Here is a 23056-nt window from a genome sequence, read left to right as displayed (position 1 = left end):
GTGCTTGGGATAAAGAAATAGGTGAAGATGAGGTAGCTTGGGGGGAAAATATAAAGGAAAAGAGAAATATCTCTCAGATAAGAGCAGCCAGGTGTCTTCCTATGGAATTGCATTTTGCTTCACATTAAATGGGAAACTGTATGTGCTTTGATGTTCCCAACTTCCTTTAAAGATTAAATGATTGGTGGTCCAAGGGTTTGCCCCTGGAATGGTAAAGGTGGCCTCAATGGTGTTTTGTCAATAGATACAAACTGGTGTTACATTTCCATTACAGGCTGGTGTTCTGGACACGGAGAGTTGGGTCTCCATAGCTCCAAAGAGATTTACAGTAGATCAGAGAAAAAAAGTCTTAAAAGTGGAGTGAAAAGGTTGAGCCTGGTGCTTGTATTAATGTAAATGTACTGATTTTGGGGTCATTCATTCAAATTTTTCTCTTAAGGATGTCTGTTGGGGTTTATCACTGGGGAATTACCAACTTTGCTGAGGGGAAAAATGTCTTTAATTTAGAAGTATCTTTTTTTTCTTGTGACAGAAAATGAAAAATGAGTTATCATCAGATTTATAAACCTGGGTTTGCAGTATGGAACTTGCAGAAGAATGCGTGCTCCTGCCAATCAGGAGGCATTTCTTTGTGGGTTATCTGGCATTGGAATGGGCTCTCCAGGTAGGTGGTGGAATCACCATCCCTGGAGGTGTTCAGTGCCCCTGGATGTGGCATTTAGTGCCATGGTCTAGTTGGCAAGGTGGTGATGAGTCAAAGGTTGGACTTGATGATCTCAGGGGTCTTTTCCAAGCTAAAAGGTTCTGTGGTGCTGTGATCCCTGGGACACTCATCCCAGTGTCCCTAGGCTTTCTTCTGCTTTGTAAAAATCATCCAGAACTGATGGGACATTCTAAACCCAGTGCAGAGCTAGAGGGATGAGATTTCACGTCTTTTTGAGTCATCATCACATTGGTTACATAAAAAATCTAATTTTTAAAGAAATGTGACGGATGGAAGATTTTATTTTTTCAGATTTGTCATCAGATAATTGGTGTGGAGTTACATTTTGTGACTAATGGTTAGTAAGGCAAGACTTACATTATAATAGATAAAGATACTGGATGAGTGTTTCTGGTAATCCTCTTAATGAAACCCTGTTTTTATTAAATTCCTGGTCTCTAAATGTAACAAATTCCTGTGTCAAAGTTGATGGGACAAACACCTCCTAACTACAGCCCTGCCTCAAGATAGCAAGTGAGCTATAAATTCTCAGCTTCTTCAGGACTAGGATGAATTGGCTGTGAAGTTTCATTTGAAAAGATATTTCAAGTTACTTCATTTTTAGTCACAATTTTGCATGCCTACTTGAAGATTCAAGCATCTTGGTGCCCCGTTCATTTAATGGAGCCATTGGACATTCAGTGAGACTGAGAGCTGCTCCCAAGCTGCTTCAAGTGAGTGATTTCAATCTCACAATGCAATGAATCTTTCCTAGAACATATATAGACCACTCTAAAGAGGAAAGTGAGCTACCAGGTCTTGTCTTGAAAATATTAACTCGCTTCATTAAATTTCTGGAGGAAATAGAAATTAAATTTTTGACATTCTCTTGACCTGAGAAGTGTAAAGTTTTCTGCTTTTAAATGCATCACTCTGCTGTAGAAGGAAGGGTACCTGAATTGATAACTCAGTTTGAGATCTTCATGGTAGGGAAGAGTTGGTCTAGTGATGAGCACCACGTGCTCAGCACTGAAAATATGCTCCGACCTTTTCCTGGCATGCATGCTCTGGACAGAAAGATATTTTGACATTTTTAATGTGATATGAAAGGATATGGATATCCTCTTGTGAAATACAATGAACTTATGTGTTTTATGTCACTCTGCTTTGAGACAGCTGGAGCTGGAAATGGGCTGTAACTATAAACACCATTAGTCCTTTTTTTTTCATCTGTGTGGAGCACAGCCACCCCTACTCCTGTGCTTTTGCACCCACCAGGATGGCAATTCACCTGCCCCACCTGCACTCTGTAGGAGCACTGAAAGGGATGCTCAGGTAAACTGAGGCACTGGTGGCTGGGCTTTTGTTGTGTTATGGTTTCTTGGCTGTGCAAGGAAAATGAGTGGTAATTACTGCTTATGCCTGAAGATTTTTAGGGAAAGGTTATAAGAGATCCTTCAGGTTGTGGGAAGGATGGAGGCCAGTGTGGTCAGGGGTCCAAGGGGGACATGGGCAGTGTGGTGGAGCAGTTTCCTGGGCTTCCATCATATCAGCAGTGGAGGCTGCTGCCTTCACCTGGCCCCCATCTGCAGAGCCAGCCCTGGAGAGCACCAAGGTGGCCAGCAGGAGCCTGCTGCAGCCCTTCCAGCAGGTTTGGAGAGCTGCTGGGAGAACCAGTGGCTCAACACAAGTGCACTGTATCCAGATGAGCCCCCCAGCACAGCAGCTACTTAAAGCACTCCCCAAACTCCCCCAAAAGAAGGGGAGGGATCACCCAAAATCAGCTTCTAAAAGCCTTTTGCAGTCATTAGTGCTGTCCCCTGTGCTGCAAGCTGCCTGCAGTGAGCATGTCCACATCTCTGCAATGTGCTCACATTTCAAAGGCAGTGCTCTTACCAGCTGCATCTCAAGAAACTGAGCAATTTTTTTAATTTTTTGTTCTTTCTTTTCTTTTTTTTTTTTTTGAAGATACCATGCCAAGTCTTTTGAAATGAAAGCTGGGGCAGGCCTAGTGGAGATTAATGTAGGAAAAATGCTGCTGGCTTGATAAGCCCCAGATGTCTGTGAGATTTGTGGAGGTTGCTGACAGCTTGTGATGGTTTGCAGCTTGCAGGGTCCCCCTGCTCCAGGAGCAGAATCCATGGCTGGAGGTGCAGGGCAGGGTTTGGCCCAGCATGGTGCTTGGGTGAAGGGCTTGAGAGGACCTGGAAGGAAAACTGCTCTGGACCCACTCTGTCATTGCAGAGTTTTCTTAAGTGCTGCACCTATTTATGCAAAAAAAAAAAAATTATTTATTTTTTTAATAATGTCAGTATTGGCAACTGTTTTTATAGTAGTGTAATGGAGAGACATAACTTGGTGAAAATCTGTGAGAGCATAATATGGTGATGGAAAGTCAGGTTATTGCACCAGCCTTGGAAAATTGAAAAGGTGACTTCTGGTGGTGGAATCATTCCTAGTGGGTGGGCAGGAGCTGGGCTTCTGTTAACTCTGCATGCTTGATAAAAACTATGCAACTTTTTTCAGACAAGAATTTCATTGAGTCCTGTTAGGTGGTACCAGTAACACCAATGAATTGACAGAAAAATTTTTCTCGCAGTTTTTCAGCTCAAGATTGTCTTGTCATCAAACACTCACAGGAGCAGCGCAGATTGTGACAGAAGATCCCTCTGTTAGGAAATGCTTTGTTTGGTTGCTGTTTGCTTTGTTTTTCCACAGTTACAGATGATTGCATACATAAAAATACAACAAAATTCATAATTTCTTGACACTGAGCCCACATATAGACTGCATCATTAATGAGATGCTGCCAGTTAGACTAATTGTGGAACAAAACTCTGTTGTCTTCATGACATCAAGGCCAAATACTTCACTGACTTGTGGGCACACATGAAGTTATCCCTCACATGGTGCCAGTGGCTCCTCAGGCAGAAATCCCCTGGGAGTCTCATCCTCTGCCCTGATATTGTATGCTCAGGTTTATTTTAGGCAGATAATTAAATTAAATCTGTTGTGAGTTTTAATTTTGAAGTGATGCTTTTTTATCTCCTTAATATACCTTTATGGGCCCTGATGTTTATATGCAACTTGTTGGTACCAACACTTTCCACAACTGGATAACAGGAATTGGTACAATCCTTGTCCTTAAAGTCTCAGGGAAATGCAGACAATTGCTTTGCCAAAATGTTATGAAAATAATTTGAACCAAAATAGCGTTTGGGGGTTTTTTGGGGTTTTTTTCTGGTGTTTTTGTTTTGTTGTTTTGTTTTTTCCTCAAAACAACAAGAAGATTTTCTGTAAAATTTTGATAAATGCTAGGCAAGGAAGTAAATCCCTAAATATCAATTTAAATTCAGAATTATCTATGATGGAAATTTATGCATGTGCTTGTAAACAAATTAGCGAAGAACCAGGCCTCTCTTGTATTATTGAAATTTCCTGCTGACAGCCTCTTTTGCTCACTCAGGCTGGTACCTTTTGCCTTGTGTCTAATCAACACCTCTTGGTAGAATTCAGAGACATCTGGTATTTAGCATATATATTTTTATTGGAAAAACTTGTACATTGGTAGCTCACATAAGCTGCTTGAGGCAGCTAAGAAATAATTTCCATAATGGTAGGAAAACTTAGGTAAACAGGATGGAGACTGGCTATTTATATATAAATATATAACAATTATAGATTTATAAATATAAGTAAATTTATAAAAATTTATATACATGTGTATATTTTATATACTTGTATAATTTATATAATAGTTTATATAATAATGTATCTATGAATATATAGTATATATTATATCAATAGATTATATTTACATACGTATATAATATAATATAATATAATGTAATATAATATAATATAATATAATATAATATAATATAATATAATATAATATAATATAATATAATATAATATAATGTAATGTAATGTAATGTAATGTAATGTAATGTAATGTAATGTAATGTAATATAATATAATATAATATAATATAATATAATATAATATAATATAATATAATGTAATATAATATAATGTAATATAATATAATGTAATGTAATATAATGTAATATAATGAATATATAATTATAATTGTTATATAATTTATAGAATCATTTACAAATTATATGAATGTATAGAAATATATAAATAAATATATATCACAAATTTTCTTGAGCCTCTAGATCTTTACAGTATTCTGTGCTCACAGTTTGGGGTGGGAGAGTAGGGGGGATAAAAAGTGCTCCTCTGATATTTTTGCTTATGAGCACAAAAAACCCTGGTATAGCAATAATAAATACCTGCAGTCACCTGGTGCCACCATGATGTTGACAGAGGGAACTCTGATATCTGCATTTGCAAAGGGTGAACAGAGACAGCCTTCAAGTGAGCCCCAGGGAATTAGCTCTCGTTGTCAGCTCTTCTGTTTGTGGCTTTTCAGTGCAAAGACATCTCCTGCTCTTGTTCACTTTGTGGCACTTGTGGGGCTCTTGGTGAAGCTCACACACCAAATTGCCACTTAAATTCCTGTATCCTTGGGTAGCATTTAGAACAGTATTTAGAACATTATTTTTCTTTACCCAGGGGTCTAAAGGATCAGCTTTATCAGCTGTAGGTTGGTGTGTGCCTCTTCAGGGAAATCCATCACTGTAATAATGTAAATTCAGCTCTAGGAATTCTGCAGTGCGCAGCAAGGTGAAAACATCCCCCCATTTGGGGTGGGAATGTGCCTCCCTATCTCCAGGCAAGGTTTCTTTGAGGTAGCTCATCTGTGGTGCCAAGCCAACCTGCAGTGGGGATGATTTCAGCATTGTTCAAGGCTTTATTGTGTGCATCTGTAGGATAAGAGATAAGCATGCTTCAATGAGGATCTAAAAGCCAACATTTCCCACAGACTGCTGTGCTGTAGCTGAACTAAGACTTCTGAGTAGTTCATACTACCTTGGATCTTATTTTCATGCTCTTAATGCTTACACTTTTTAAACCCATTATTTTGGGGGTGGGATGGGTCTGTAATCTGAAAATGTTTTAACAGAGCAGCTATCTGAATAAAATTGCTTGTGAAGATCCCTTTGTGGAAATAAGCATATGAAACTTACTATATAAAGGTGGCAATCCTACATAAAACCCCTGCAAGACTGGGTGGGGGAAGGTGTATATTTAGGGTTTGTTTTGGTCTTTTTAAGAATAAGAGAAAAGTGAAATTTATGCCTGGATAATTAGTGGTGTTTTACCACTGAAATGGACACCACTTGGAGGAATAGTCACAGGTGCCTTTCACACCTGCACAGAGTATGAAATTCCAAACAAGTAAAACAATTTATGTTTCCTCCTGAAAAAAGTCCATTGTGCTTTAGCAAAAAGTGTATTGTAGTACTTGTAGCAAATGTGGTAAAACAGAATGTGTGATAAATGGAAAATGTGCTGTCAAAGACCTCGACACATTTTTTCATTCCCAAAAGTAGATATGGATAACTCTGTGAGCTCGTGTCACTTGCCAAGATGAATTTATTGCAGTTATTCCATGTGAAAGGCTTTTGCTTTTCAAGAATTGTGACAGGGCACTGTTTGGGGTTTTTTGTTCTGCTAGAAACAAAAGTGCGGTGCCATTTGGTCTTTTGGTCAAGAACTGAAAGCAAGTAGTAGGGGTTAAAAGTCATCTTAAATGTGAAGGACTGACTGTATCTCTACTTATCCTCTCTGTGAAAGGAAGTCTAAAAAGGGGGGATACCACACAATTTTTAATATTAAATATTAGTTCATTGTGGCCTGGCTTTCCTTGTGGGTGTTCACTCTCTATTTCTTCAAAGGGCAGGAAGACTGCAGTGTATCACTTCATTTTTACACTTTGTGCATTTCATGAATGTCATCAGACTTTAAGGCATCACATGGAAAAAATTTTATATGTACCCTGAGAAAGCAAATACCTAAAAAGACTTGCAGCTGACAGCTCCAAAATGTCATTCCTGGGTGTTTGTGGCAGTATATTAAAATTATTTCTTTAGAAGAAAAATCTACCAGAATTTGTTTAACAGGAATAGGGGGTAAAAGTGCATTTGACTTCCATTTTTTAGTATTTTCATGGTCACCTTTGTAGAGAAATGGTGAAAAAGCATTTAAGAAAATGAAAGCTGAAATCCTCTGCATCCCTGGTGCAAAGCAGGAGGAGCCACCAGCACTCCATGGGCGCTTGGTGCCATCCCTCTCCTCGTTCCCTATTTTTGGAAGGCTCTGTAGAAGGTCAGGGGGAAACATAACTCCCGGTTCCTAAGGCAAAAGCAGCCTGGATTATCATCCATGTGAAACCAAAGACGGGGTGCTAGCAGAGAGCAAATAGTTACTCCTGTTAGTATTTCCTAGATGAATGCAAGCAGCTTAAATTTCAGTTGTTCTAAATTAGCTGCTGAATTAAAAAAAAATATTCAGCTCTATTTTGTTTCCCCTTGGTCAATCGTTCATTATTTCCATCTAATGCTTGAAACCTAATCACTGTTGCTGAGAAAATATTTCAGGAAACTATCTAGACTGAGCATTTTAATGTAAATATTAAGAGAGAAACTTTTTGCCAGTTTGATAAGTGTAAATCACATATCATGCATTCATAATCATACAATTAATTCATTTTTAGTGTGCAGTTACTGCATTTTTATTAGGAAGCCATAAACACTGATACTGATATTTCATGTTTTATTAGTAGTAACAATTGAAGGAAGAAATTGCTGGAAGCTCCAGCTCTCCAACAGGCATGTTTGCATCAGCACAACAGCACCAGGGAAGGGGTTTGGTTGTCATGGCCAAGACTGTGGTCGCCAGCACATCCCTGGTTTGGAACTGTGGCTTTGTTCCTCTTGTGCCAACCAGTGGCTGTGACTTTCTTGAGGAAAACTCAGTAAATGCTTTCTCCAAGAAAAGCTGGGTTTGTCTTGTCTCTTAAAAAATCTTATAAATGCTAACTAAAATAATAATATCTTAAAGTATATTTAGAAGCTGCATTTGAAATTCCAGTCCCTCAGAAGGGGAGAAAGCACCAATTTCACCATTCGACGAATGCCATAAGCTGATTTATGGCTTCTTTTGGACTCGGTCATGTGGCAGGGGCAAAGGAGCAGCTGGTAATGCAACCAGTAAAAGTTAAAGAGGAGGAAATGCTATATTACAGAAGCAGAGGGATATTATTAACTCCTGCACTCTGCTAGAGATGGTGCTTTGGATGAGAGGAACTCTTTATGGGGCCAGACAAATTTCCCTGAGGCTTTCAGGACTGGTGTTTCCCAGTGGGAGCTGGTCTGGACCAGACTCTGCCACACAGAAATGAGGGGCAGGTATGTCCAGGGAGGTGCTGGTCATAACTGAGTCCAACACTGGCACTGTATTCTTGCTAATTACTGTAATTGAGTGTGCTGGGTAAGAGACAAAAAAGCCATGAGCTGAGGCATCTTGGGGAATTAAAACTGAAACTTTTTCTGAGTGTTGCTTTATCAAACTGGGAAGGACCAAGGTGACCCTTCACTTTGCAGATGGCAAAGGGCAGACGCTGACAATAGCACCTGGATTGCCACATCAGTAACCCCTGGAAAATCAGGGTTCCTGTCCTTTAGAGCTCTCTGTATGGGAAATGGGGGCCAGCCCCTCTCTTAACCTTACTAACTTCACCCTGACAGCATGGAGTCTTGCTCAGACATCTCTCTATGAGAAACTGTTCCAGACATTGATTTCTCTGACAGTGCAACCTCCTGCTCCTGTTTTGCCACTCATGTCCTAAGATAAGCCATCACCCCCCTGAGTGGGCTGGCAAAGCATGAGATGCTATAATGTGTATGAATTTAAATGTTTATAAGGAGTGAAAAGGCAAGAAAAATTGACATTAGTAATATTTAGCTTTAAAAAAAATTCAGACATAATGAAAACTCCCATCCCAACATTCTTAGAAGGAATCTCTTCATTTGGAAACTACAAAAGGAGCATTGAAAAGGGCACAGAAGGAAGAATTCTAACACTGAAAAAAGTTCATGTGATGGCAAATGAGGCCAGTTCTGCATCAAGATGGGGTTTTTGTGACTCTTCCCTGCACGTATTCCAGATGAAATTCCCCTTTCCTAAATACTGAGTGGAAGCATACTGACTTAGGGATACTGTTGACTGTTGTGTAGTGGCTTTTTCTTTTTTATCAGCTAGAAGTATCTGTGAACTGAAAAGCTTATAATAAGTAATTAATGTAGCTTCTTCTGCCTTTCATCTCTGTGTCTGCCAACCTGGATATATTAAATTTCTTGAGCTTTGCTTCCATCTTAGTTTTGATAATCTCATATCCCAGTTGCCATTATTTATGATGCCTTGATACATCTTGAAAAATGAGGTCAAGTCTCATTTAAAGCTTTATCTGGATCATCCTTGATCTATGTCCTATCTCTATCACATAACATTTCTTTTCCTTTGCTTCCTTGCTCTTCTCCTCTTATTTGTACACAACAGTCTTGTTGCTCTTTGTTCTGAATTGCAACTCTTCTATTTGTAAAATAGCACTTGTTCAAATTGTGTTTAAATTAGTTTCAAAAATAGAATTTTTTTAGTAGACAGTGGAGTATTTTTCATATGCCCTAAACTCTCTCCTAAATCCATTTTCACTTTTTAAAATCAAGTGTGTATTTCTGCCATCTTAAAAAAATGAGCTTGCTTTTATTTATTAATTTATATTTTTTTAAAAGGGGGGAAAAAAAGAAAACAAGAAGGGGAAAAGCAACAGCTTCCAAACTGCAGATTGAAAATTAGCTTGTCCTTAGCAAGTGAGATAGTTTTGGCAGCAATCACACTAAACAGGGATTTTCCAATCTTGGCTGCTAACATGAGATTCCTTGTTTAGGATCACATTGCTTGTAGATTACAGAATTGGCCACAGAACAGACACACTACTCAAATGACAGATTTGTCCAACCTGTGCTGTGTTACAGGAAACGGGGCCATGTTTTGTAAAGCAGAGCTAATATTTTCCATCTGTAACCAAGCACAAGACTGATGAAGGACATAAAGAATATTCTGAAATGGAGAGCAACTGGAAGAAGAAATACCCAATCTTAAAAAAATGCATTTCTGTTTATTTCTTTCTCTTATGAAACTGCAACATGTGAGTACCCATCCCAAGGGCAGGGCTCCAAGTGCCAGACCAGGAGCTGAGCTGCAGGGAGGTGACTGGGGCAGCTCATCAGTGCTCAAGGGCCCCAAATGCCCTTGGTCCCTGGATGATGTGCTGCAGTGTCCCTAAGTGCATCAGTGGCAGATGACCTCGTGTCTTTGGATAGATGCTGGGGGGTTGTGGGCCATTTAGTGTTCTTGCTCCTTTTGAATAAAAAGGTAATGGTGCCAGTTTGAGATGTTTTGTGATTTGTCCTTGGTAGAGGACAGCTTTCTTGGCTGATGCTGTTGCATTTCCAAAATTGATTTAAAAGGAAGGGGAAGCTCTGTGTTAGGAACAGGCAGCTCTGCTCAACTCATCCCGTGTGGAGCAAGAGTGTGTGGACAGGAATTCCCATTTTTGAGGCATATTTTAGAAGATGGGGCCAGAGGTGTCAGATGGAGATGCTCACCAGGCTGGGACTGCCAGGGTGCTGAGGTGGTGGACCCAGCAAACTGGGTTTGTGCAGAACAGACGGCCACAAAAGTTTCATGGCTGTGGAGGAGGAATTCTGAAAGGGCAGAATTTGGCTCAAAGTGTTTCTCTGAGGTCGTGGTGCCTGCAGCAGTCATTGGGCTGTGTTTTAACCACAGGGTGAAGAGTGCTGCCTGTGTAAAGCAAATACTCCTCTGCCCACTTTCAACAGCAATGACTGTGCAAAGCCCATGACTGGCTAATTCTGGTGTGGGTTGGTTTGGGGTTTTTAGCATAAAGACTGTCAGTCCTGTAAACCACACACACTTCCACCCTCATTTCCATCTGCTCAAGGTAGCACACGACTCATCTAGCACTGTGGTGGAATTTCTTTATATTTATATTGTCCATTGAAAGACAACTTATTTAACTTCTCAGTCTTTATAAAACATAAAATATACTTTACTTGAAAGCTTAGTATTAAACAGAGTGGTTTTCTAATGCTGAGTAAGAAGCTCTTTTAGGAGAAAACAGATTGTAGTGATGTTACAGACCCAACCTACAGCAGATTATATAAGAGGAATATTGGTACCCTCTCAGATGGAAACAGTATTTAGGTCTGTTACTACAAAGACTCTTTTATCATACTTTTGGTAGTAAATGTTTATTAAAATAGTGATGAAAAACATTGGAGAGTGCAATTAGAAGATGATTGCTGTTCCAAAGTGGGAGCCTGTGCTGGTCTTACTGTAAATTAAGACTTTGAGCAAAGGTCTGGGACATATTTTCATGTCTGTAACTATAATTTGAGTGTTGGAATACTAATAACTCAAATTAGCTTTAAAGAGAAAATTTGAGGTGTCTAGTTATAAGTGTGAACACTGGTATTATTTTAATATAATACCTTATTTTATGAAGGAATAATCATTGATATACCCCTTGTTATTGCTTTTGTTAAGCCTAGAGTTCAAGTTTCGCTAAGTCTGACTTGAGAAACAGAGAAGCCTCATTATTAACAGCTCACATTAATTACAGGGAGCTGGGACAGCAGAGCTGAGCCTCATTTCCCATATCTTCAGCCAAGGGGAATTGAAAGAGCAGCAGTTTGGTGGCTGCTGTGTGGGGATGGTATTAAGTTTGTTGTCTAACTGAAACAAGTACTTCAATTCCAGAGACACAGTAAAACACATCTTCCCAAAGCAAGAGTTAGTGTTGGAATTGCTAAATGCTGCCTTTAAAAAAAGGTCACGGACAGCTGGCTATCTCTATTCACTGGGTAAGGACCTGGGGTGGTGTTTTTCTCTGGCTGCTCCAGATGAAGGCTGGTCCTAAGTCTGCTGCCTTTTGCCAGTCTTGGTCAGTCAGTTTCAGGGCAGACACTTGCTGTGCCATCCACAGGCTGCTCCCCTTGTCTGCTGCTGATTTTAGGATTAGTACCAAACCTGGCAAATAGAGGTGGTTCAGAAAAATAGAGGTAGCTGAGCCAGTGTAACTTGTGGACCTTTAAATATCTACAGCTATAAGATACAGACCAGCTTTAGCAGACATATTTCTGCTCATCATTTGCCAGAAAGACCCACGCTGATTTTAATTAGGTTCTGCTGACTGTGGCTTTGTTTATGAGTGGAATTGGGACTAGCTTTAAGGCTGCTAACCAAAGGGTTCAAACATTTATTGTGGAGACATTCCCTGCATGTGAGAGCTGACACCTGCAGGAACCTGCTCCTCTTTGGGGCAGGGTTAAATTTCAGTTTTCTTAAACTGAACTAAACAGTTCTGTAAGGTTTAAAGCAGTGGCTAGTGCTGAGATTGATGCCCCAGGTTTTAGATTTTATATTTTTCAGATTCTGTACTGCTTTAGTGTGCAGTTCTGAGCTTCATATTAGGGGATGGTGAGCTCTCTTCGCAGAGCAGGTAGACAAAGCAATTCCTTCTCTATCTGGGGACCAAGGACAAATAATCCAAATTTCAGGCCTCAGAGCATAAACAACAGTGGACTGAAGAGAGAAAAACAAGAAGGATGGGACTTCATAAGCTAAAGCTATAATTGGACAATTAACTCCAATATGCAAATGAACCAGAATTTATAATAGTGAGAGACCCCGTGACCAATCATCCATTTTGTGACCATTTTGGTTCATCCTGGGTGTAGCCCTGGCTGGGCTCTTGTGCTGCCCAAGGTGCATCCATTGAGGCCCTCTAATAAATCTCTACTTTCTTCTTTAACTCCATCTAGTCTCTGTTCTAGGTCAGCCTTCTCAAGGCACCAAGATGGAGGCTCCAGCTCAGGCAGGCTGAGGCTGTTGGTTTGGCCCTTGGATCCCTGCACTTCAGACAAAGTTGGATGAGGAAAAGGAGAATGCTTTATCCCATCCAGTGCTGGTCAGGGATGAAGCCATCTTGCTGAACAGAGCCAGCCTTGCAGCTCCCACTACCAGGACCCCAGCTGACCCTGTAACTGGTTTGCTAGCTTTGCTTGCAGAAGGAGAGACCAGTCTGGATCAAGTGGCAGCTGAGGATGGAGGTTAGCCCTGCTGGAACTGCAGATTTCCTTCTGCTCTTTGCTGGGGCTGGGTTGCCTAGGGACTCAGCCTGGGGCAGGGCTTGCAGGTGGGATTAATACCAGATTAAATAAAAGTATGGGATGGGACCAGAGTGAATTCAATACCTTATTTGTTCAGTGTTTTGGGTTTTTGGTAAACTGACTTTTCTGCCTGTGTCCTACTCAGTCAGAAGCTCCTTTTGTGGGTGATGAGTGAATCTCTGTGCATAGCTCTGACCCTTTACATTTCTTTTCAATGGTAAACTGTTAGTTTTAGAAAGGAGTTTGACAGAAGCTATGGAATTATTTGCTCTATGTTTTAAAAAGCAAGCCAGATGAGGAACAAAAATAATTTGGATTCAAATTCTTTTAAGTCCAAGCTGTGCATTAGCTCTGCTGCTATTCATGGGATCCACTAAAAATCTGCATTATGGCCTTTTGGGATTTGTTCAGTTCTTCTTTTATCTTGCAAAAATTTGGAACTTCAGCCTAATTAAGCCCTGAAAAAATAAGAATTTGGTCTAGCAGAAAATTTGCTAAACAGTCATGGAAGAAACTGGTTCATGAACTGTTAATTGTTGCCACGTGAGGACACAAACAGGAGGAATATATGGAGCAAAGTGTGACTGTGGCGTTACTGTTTGGGGAAAGCTATTTTACAAAACATTTCTCTGGATTAGGGAATAACCTGGGATGCCCTAGAGACATACGTGGGCACCAAGTCAGAGTCATACACAAGCACATGGCAAGGGACTGACTTGCACTTGGCCCTGGCCATTTGCTTTTCCATTTGCACAGCAAGAAGGGTTGGCCAACCAGGCAGGGAAAGCAGGGGGCTGCCACCTCCCTGTGGCACAGCCACGGGCTCCCGAGGCAAGGAAAGTCTTTGGGAGGGCAGTAAGGACAGCCAAAGCCAGATGGGATGGCAAGCTGCTGGGAGAACATTAGGGAAGGATGGGGGGGAAGCTGCAGTATTTGTAAATATTATTATCTGCATCGAGTTCAACGTGCCTTGGTGGTGTGAAAAGCTTTGGCAGTGCTTTGCAGCAAATTACGTCTGCAGTGAAATGTGAGCAGATGAAAACTGGAAGCAATCATGCTAAACACTCCTGAGGCTTTACCCTTCCAAGTGTTTATGTTTGTGTGGCTCCTGTTTTGATCACCTGCTTGCAGCTGAGTGTTTTCCCTTTCCTCCTTGGATTTTAAGGGAGCAGCAGACTAATAAAGGGCAGGAGTTCTCTTCCTCCTCTGTTCTCACACCCTGTTTGGAAGATGAGTGAGATGTCCTGGCAAGCAGATCCGAAGCAGGTCCCTAAGATTTTGGGAGACCTAATGAGTCTCTGTGCTGTGTGTCCAGTACACACAACAGGCTGTCAGACTAGAAACGGGAGTTTTGGTGTTGTTAAAACATAAGAAAAATAAATTTTTATTTCCTGTGTTCATAAACACCAAACTTGCTCAGCCCTGCACATCATGGTGGCCTGTGCTTCCGTCCTTGGTGAGCCTGGGCTTTCCCAGTCCATCCCTCATCCTCCAGCACATTTTCTGTGCAGTCAGACAGCCTGGGGCTCCGGGTTAAAACAGAAGATTTTCATGGGATGCCATTCCCCTCCCTGGTACACATCATCCACACTTTCCTCACCACAGGGGACACTCCTGGAGGCTGATATTTCATATCACCACCTTGCCATGCCCATCTATGACAAGGGGAAAATTTTAGTCGCTCGCCTCGCTGGGTTGCAGACCTTTAGGAACACCACAAGGAACAGCCCTGGTAAGTGGAAGATTAATTTCTGTACCACCTGGCAGCAAGCTGTGGATTAGGCTGCTGTCCCTCGTGTGGGTTTAATGTTGGAGGAATGGGGCACTGGAGCACCCGGACAATCAGCCTTTTGTTTAAACAATGAGCTTCTCGGTCTCGTTAGCCAGCGCTCTTAAATTTTCATTTTATTCTGGAATGCAGGCTTGTGTGATGTGGAGAATTGCTTCAGCACAGAGAGACTGCAAACCTGTTCAATTAAAGGAAATGCTCAGATCCAGCTGTTGGAGTCCCGTGAATGCCAGTACTCCTCACCGAGTAAGAGCAGCGCACTCTGCCCTTGGAACAGATACGACGATTTGTGCCTTAATTCTCCTGAAAAAAGAGCCTTTGTTGGGAGAGGACGACTGGGGAAAGGAGGAGGAATGCAAAGCGTGTGCAGAAAATGCCCAAGTTTTCTGCAGATAACAGAGAGGGCTCTATAGCATGAGCCTGGTAACGAGGCACCATCAGAAGCACGTACGGTACAAGCTCCTGTTTCAGCTAGAGAATTGTCTTGTAAGCTTTGTAAATGCTTTCCTCTCGTGAAAAAACATATGTTGTGGAGGGACTTACCCCGTGCTTTCACTTCCAAGGAACAGGCCAACAAGCACAGCCCTGGTGTGTGACCATATGCTGCACTGTCTGTGCCTGGGCTTGCAGTTCTGGTGACAAGTTTCTGCACCCATTTGTAGGTGACAGAGGTGTTGGGGCAGTGTTGGATGGTCACCTAGATATGCCAGAGGTTTTTGTACAGGTCTTTTTATAAAAGCCCTTTTATATGTATATCTACACATATCAATAGACATTAATATTTATCTAAATATCTAATATTATATATATTTATACATATATATAAAGGGCTGTAGCTGTTCCAGTAGGTGCTGAATACACTTCAGCTACAAATGCACAGCAGCTGACTTAATGCTCATGTCTTAACCAAGAGCTGAGTTCCCAAGACTGAGGCAGGGGTAGGAAGACATTGGAATGGAATAAACCACAGGAAGAAATGATGGGCTTCACCTGAGTGGCAGAAGCCATCTCCCTACAGGCACCTGGAATCCTCACCCCAGAGCAGGGGCTGGTAACCTCTTGTCTGACTTCAGGAACCTTGGTGCCTCTGGAAATGCGGTTTTTCCCACTCCTGCTGTCGTTCCCCCCTCAATCTCACTTTGCTGACTGTTTAAAAATTGTGACATGGGGGCTTTAAAAAGATCCTAGGCACAGTTTCAGCTGCTGAGGTGGAAATGGGCTTCTGACTGGCCCTCAGTGGCAGGCAGGCTGCTGCTGGCCCCTAGGCTGCACTCGTGCCATTTGTCACCCAGGCTAAAACAGAGAAGGTGGCATTTTCATTTACTAGCTGGGCCTGTGAGGTGCACAGAATTGCACCCTGTGCTGAACTGAATAATAAGGTCTTGACTGTTAATTGGCTGCCCCAAGTGACTTTTTAAAGTCAAGCATATGTCCATCTTCCCCCTCATATAGATATATATATAAATATGTACACATATTTAAATATATATGTACTTACGTGTGGCTGGGTGTGTGTGTATATAAATGCTCCCACATATCTATAGATACATCACTTATGTACATGTTAAAAAACATGTAAAGGCCTGACTTTATTGCCAGAAAGGGCTCTGGTGCTTTAAATCAGTGCAGAAGATGAAGCAGCTGTTGGGTCAAATCTTTGCAGCTTTTCTATTGTGTGATTCTTATTTCAGGCAGCAGCTGAGCCCACAGGATCTGTGCAAGAAATTTTGCTGAAGAAATCCCCTCTGCACGTGGCCAGCAGCCTGAATCAGCCTTTTCTGGTGGATGGTGAAACAGTGGAAGACCTCTGAAGGGAATTGCTACCATGGGGTTTGTCTGTCTGCGAGGTATGCACAGCACCCCTTGCCCCTGCTTCATCTATTTGTTATTAAAATGTATTTTATAGACACATTGCTAGCAGCAGATTGGAGGAGCTGCTTTTCAAATCAAAAATAAACAATTCTAACTGTCTGCGTGATATGATGTTTTCTTTCAGGTAAGTTAAAATGCAAGACCAGAGACAGTTGTGGTCCAGCTGAAAACAAACACCTAATGCCTCACTGCACTGTTCCTCTGTGTTTGCAGCAACTGAAAACAGGGTAAACAGTAAAAAACAGCTCCAGAGCCCAAGCTTTACTAAGTTTTTGGCTCACTGGCTAGTGTAGAGGCTTGCAGGACCTCTCCTACAGCAGGCTGGGGGACTGACCCTCCCTTAGAGTTACAAATCCAGGTTGTTGCAATGAGAAATGTCTCTAACTATTAATTACCCTTGCTTTGGATTTAGGTTTTTTGCAGATGTGCTTCCCTGAGGAGGAAGAGCAGACAACTTGGCTCTGGGATCTGCAGTTCTGTCCCACCCCAGCTGGACAGGTCCCTGCACCCTCAGCATCTCTCCTGCCGCCGTGGGGATGCTTGGATGAGAGCAATCTGCCATGCCTGCACCTTCACCTGCAGGGCTGTGGCTCCTGCAGGCACAGAAAGCTGCTCCTGTGTGCAGGGGGAGTGTTAGGGCACCCTTGACAGAGCCAGGGCTGTGCTGTGAGGGGGACTGGGGCACAGACAACCCTTCCAGCCTTCAGAAACCAGCAGGGCTGCAGGCAGAATCCTGTTGCACAGCAGCCAGACTGGCTGGCACCCCAGCAGGGCACTTCATCCCCAGACAGCTGCAGCTGGCCACGACAACAGCCACGCTGGGCAGGGTTGGAGCAGGCTGCAGGGCAGCTGTGGGGGGAATGCAGTGGCACCCAGGGGTGCTGCTTCTTGCACTGCACAAACCACACCTGCTGCACGTGTGAGACACAAAGCCCTCGTGCAGCCCCAAGTGCACACCGCACTGCAGACACAGAGCACACAGTGCCCTGCTGCACAGCACTCCCACACTGCTCACGTGGCAAGCAAAGCAGGGGTGTGCTGCAGACATGGGGTACGAGCCACATCTGCCAGCCTTGGTGGAGGCAGGCTCTGCATGCTCCTCCTGCTTTGCCTGTTCAGCTTTCCCAGCCTCTTCCTTTCCTACACTGGTGGCATTGACAGTAAGCAAAAGCAGAGCTCAGCACATCCCCCTGGGGAGTACAGCAGAGAGAGCAGCATTCACCATCTCCATTCTTCCCTCTACCCATCACTTTGACCAAACACCAAACAACATCCATAATGTTTGTCTTAGACCACCTCAGCCTTCCCAAAGCACTTGTCCTGCTGACCCTCAATAATATCAGGATGCTTTCAAGTCTTGCTTGAGGCAATGCTGTGCTATACACTAAGCCATGCACAGTGCTAAAGACACAGCTGGGTAGCTCAGGAGCAGAAGGCTGGAGACTGACACTCATTTCCCCAAATATTTAATAACATTTAATTTCAATGTCCTACCTGAGTCACTTGTTCGAAGCCAAGTAACCAAAACCAACAACAACAAAAAAGCTTTTGTACCTTAGCATTATGGTACAGCAACCATCCCTCTGCAGCGTGGGCTTCAAGTTGGTTGACTTAACTCACAACTGTCTGGTCAAAGCTCCATTTTATTTGCCAGGTACATGCACCCTTTCCCAGGTAAAACATCCCATCTCAGGAAGGTGGCTAACACCCCACCCTCTGTCCCCTCTCAGGAGAAGCAGATGCCCTCTCCAGCACTCTCAGCAAACATTACCTGCACAGCAGCAAGTCAGAGGTAGCCCCCAAACAGCTCTCTCTGTGCCTGTGCTGGGGCACAGCAGATGCTCAGCTAGGGCAGAGCCAGCCCGCTCCCCTGTGTAACCCAACTCCCCCTGCCACAGGCGAGTGTTTCAGCTGTGAGTGAGCCTTAGCAGGAATGCTGCAGGACAGTGCTCCTGCCTGCTGAGCATAGCTTTGATGGTCACACATCTTCCTTCTCTCTCCTGCATGCCCAGCAGGCAGAGACCTGCCTTTCTCACATAATTGCTCCTGGTGCTGTTAATAAACCAAGCCTGGAGCAAGAGCTGTATTTTGATTGATCCTGGGCGGAATGACTCACCAGGTTAGCTGTGGTGGAAGCCCAAACCTTAAAACAAAACTAAACAAAACCAAAAATGCTATTAAGCACAATAAGCTGTTGCATGTTCTACCTCAGGGTGCAGGCCTGTGCTGTGGCTGAGGAGAGCAGGACCTGATGTTTCTGGAGTTTTTAAAATTTTTTTGTTTATGTATTGGGTCAGAAACAGGCAAGGGCACTCTCCTCCCCTCTGGAGTCCTTCCCTATCTGAGTGTCACTCGCTCTGTTCCCCAAGAGCCACCCACAAAAGTCACTCTCAGGATGAGACCATCAGCAGCACGTCCTTGGAGTTCACTGGGGGAAAAACAACAACTTTACCTACAGAGTCTATGAAATTGGGAAGCCAGTGAACAGCTCAGAGTTTGGACAAAAGGAGTGCACATCTTCAGTGAAACCAAAGTATGAAAACTACCTCCACCAATACCCTTCTGAGGTACCCATTTCATGAGTGGCACTGGGTGGTTTCTCCCAGGCCTTGTCAAAGGGAAAAGACACTGGGGATCCTTTGTTATTTCTGAATAAAGGTTTTAAATTACACTTCCAGCTCCTATTTTAGAAGGGATTTTGACACCAATGAAAAGAATGCTGTTGGTGGTAGGGGTGAGGGGGACCTGTATGCCTTGCAGCTGAAGGGTCACACAATGTGTGACAGGTAACACAATGTGTGCTGGTGACTCCTCCCATCCTGAGACAGGCAAATCCACTGCAGCCTGCTGGCCATCACAGGAAGCCTCACAGGTGTGCACAGGTACACTCAGCAAGCAAGCAGAGAAACCTAAATCAGGTATAATCACATCAAAGAGTAGTTCTCCCCCCAAAAAAAATTATTCAGGTTATTATAGGTACAATCTAGCAAAGCATAACACCAGCTCAGGGTGACATGAAGTCAAAACATCAGCTGAGCTACCATCACAACTTGAGTTTCTATGAAGTACTAAAATTTGTATCTCTAACCTTGAGTTTAATGCATCTTAAAGGCAAAATTCCACATTACATCAATATATTCTGACATGTGTGTGCTAAGGTATACAATATCTAATATTTAAACACACTTAGGCATGAGAGCAGAGTTCCAGAAACTGAACAAAAACATCTTCATAGGTTATCTAGGTTATCCCACCATTTTTCTGTAGTGAAAAATACATCCACGATGTATTTTGTAGATTTATGTGCCTCCATACCTGATCCATGCTTGGCCAGCTACACAATGCATTCTGTGAAGCCCCTTGTGAAGTTTGTAAACAAAGCAATGCTGGACAATCTTACTTCCAGGGACCTTTTTGGTATTGTCTAAACTTACTCCTTTTCTTTGGCATTTGTATTTCATTTTTCCTTCTCCTTTGATTGAGGCCAGGCAGATAATTTCCTTCATTGCCCCCCCACCTTGGGTGTCACACGTTCTAGACCCAGTTGTGGATTTAATCCCAGTGATCCAGAGGAAGGAGCAGCCTCCCAGCTCTTAGTGTAATGGTCAGAGGAGTCAAGCAGAAAATCCCCCATATGGAGTCAATAACTTTTATCCTGCGACCCAGGAGACATCATTCATGCTGCAACTTGGATGATATTTCTGGAGAGAGCCATGAATTAATTACTGGAGGCTGGGCCCATGGAAAGCATTGCTGTTTGTCACTGACTGCCACCCAGGGCACTGGGGGCTTGATGCAAATATTGTGGACACAGCCACGTTAGACTGATGGAGTCCAAACTGACAGCTGCTTAAAGAACTAAACTTGCCCTTGTGCATCCTGCAGGACAATGATGGGAATCATCTCAGTACATGCAGTAGTCAAATATACCTTTGCACACTTAGAAGGCTAAAGGTTGTGGGGTTTTAGGAAACTAGAAGTTTTTTCTGCTTCTTAACACGTTTCTGTGATATTTTAACCAGCTGTGTATCTGTCACAATCCAGTCTGGCTGTATTGATCTAATCTCCTTGATTAGCACAGGTTTATTCTACTTTCCATGTGGCACACAATCATTTATCCCCAACCTCAAAAGCAGTGGAGGCAAAAAGGAACTGACCCCTTGTTAGTGATCCTCAAATGATGAGGCTTGTATGGAAATTATGGCACACGTCACCTACCATTTAATGCACACCTTCATTTTCTAGACGTTTACAGAAGTTTTTCCAGTCACATTGCAACAGTGCCATTTGCTTGGGCCCACTGTTTGAGACTACTTCTAGTCCAGCCCTCCACACAGGATGGTTACAAGGAATAAAGGTACTTTTTCAACCTAGCAATAGCTTTGGATCAGCTACCTGCACTAAGAGAAAGGCCAGAAAGACTTAATTTTCCTTCTTTGTCCCCAGCATGCAGCTATGTAACGTGTTCTGGAAACTTTGAATATTTGAAACAAGAGATAGTAATTTGTCTTTATGGGCTGCATCAAATGGTGGATTTAAAACAGTTGGGAGCATGCAGAGCAAGGGTAGGAACGAGGAAACTTGGTTTGCTTCCTTGGTAACAAAATCTACAGCACAGCAGGAGAACAGAGCATGATAATTAGGGAATTACAGCTGTTAGTCACAGAAAATATGCTGCAGTTGCAGGTCAGGGACCTGAGGTTGTAGCACAGGAAGGAAAACTGTAATTTAGAGTCTTCAAGGAACTCACTGCATGCATCAGACTTCTTGCTACTTATAGCATCTCTACACCTGTTTTCCAGGGTAGAAATCCAACAGACAAGAGCAGAGATCAGCAACAAGGAAATAGAGTTTCCCTACAACAGTCAGGACAAGAACTATTTTTTAATGAGAAATGGATATCCCATTGACTCTTGTTCATTCTCCCTCCTTCTAAGCAGGACAATTAGAAGTGTGAGCTTCAGGATGAGGGAGATGACAAACTTGATCCATGTAGTTATTCTGGGAGCTAGCATCTCCCTTAAGAAGCACCAGTTGTTACAAGGGATGAAACTGGGCTTGGCTTGGAGAGCTCTGTGTATTAACCCAGAGCCTTGTATTAGTTACCTGCAAGGAAACAAAAAAATTCTTGAAGGGAAATGAAGAATATAAAAGAAAATACAAGCTTCACACTGAATGCAACACCACTTGATTTTCCTAGCCTTTACCTTAAAAATGACAAACTCTAATCAAGTGCACAAGAAAAGTCTGACAATAACATCATTAAAGCCACTCTGCTACAAGCCTTTAAAAGGAGAGGACCAGCTGGTATAGTTTAAAGCAAGTCTATTAATTGTGCTTTACTGTAACCTTTGATCCAGCTAAATCCCCCACAAGAAATTCCTCATTGCCATTCCACTCAAGAAGAGTATTTTTATTTGCTTATTTTACCCAGTGTCCTCCGCCCTTTGTTCCAAACTGTTCTCGTCTGAGCTTTTGAGATAATCTTTCTTTCCAAAACTTTAAGTGTGTGGAAAAGCATCTTCCTTACTTCTCTGTCCTTAAATTCAGTTGCTTCAGAAACAAAGAGCTGACTCTTACAGGTGGGAACTGGAGCACAAGGGAACTGGAGGGAACCTAAACTTGCTGAGGAACAGAAGAGACCCCCACCACTCCCTGAGGCTGACCAAGAGCTGACAGCTTCTTTTCTTCAGACCTGTGCTGCCCAGCCACACAGCTCAGATTCAGAGGCCAAGACCAGGAGAGCTGAGGCCATGAGGCTCAAGGGTCTCCATAAGGCATAACGAGCTCATTCAAGGCATAATAGACAAGACTTCAGCATTTGCTTGCTGTACCAGCTAGCAGCTTTACATCACATCTAAGCCAAACTCATTCTTTCCATGGAAGAGCAGCTATTAATAACTTCCTACCACCCAGTCCAGCTTGCTGACCAGTAGCCAGGCCTCCCCAGTTCTCCTTGAAGCCTGGCAGCATGCCATGCAGATCAATTAATTCAAACTATTTTGGACAGGAAGATATTTCAGTGTCCTAGACTCTCAAGCTGTCCTAAGCTAGCCTCTGTTTCAGGAGTATTACATGATTCACCCACTGCTCTCCCTTGGGTGAGGTGTCACAGCAAGAGCTCAGAGGTAAGCAAAGCCCCTGGGCTCTGGGGTAAAACCCTTCCCTGGTACTCTACCAGCTCCCTGGATGTCAAGTTTTCCTGACCTTGTAAGCTCTGAGGAACAGTGGGAAGCACCTTCAGTCGACCAAAGGGATACAACACTTCCATTCTTGGTGAGCTGCTCACCCTAGAGCCTTCTCCTGAGTCAAAGTTAGGTGTCAGTCAGATGGTTTATGCACTTGGAGGCTGGGGCAGTCGTGCCAGATACTGGTGGAGCCTTCCTCCCTGCCCTGTCTCTGGTCAGCAGCAGACTGGCAAAGGCAAGTTGGCTCCCAATCCCTACTCAGATGACAGCCTGTATTTTCCACCTTACTGAGACACAACACTCAAAGGAGAGGGATTGCTGCAATTTGGGACAGGAT

Source organism: Fringilla coelebs (assembly GCF_963513975.1).
Source record: "Fringilla coelebs genome assembly, chromosome: 6".
Classification (NCBI taxonomy): Eukaryota; Metazoa; Chordata; class Aves; order Passeriformes; family Fringillidae; genus Fringilla; species Fringilla coelebs.
The sequence above is the reverse complement of the archived record's forward strand: the minus strand, read 5'-3'. Positions refer to the sequence as shown.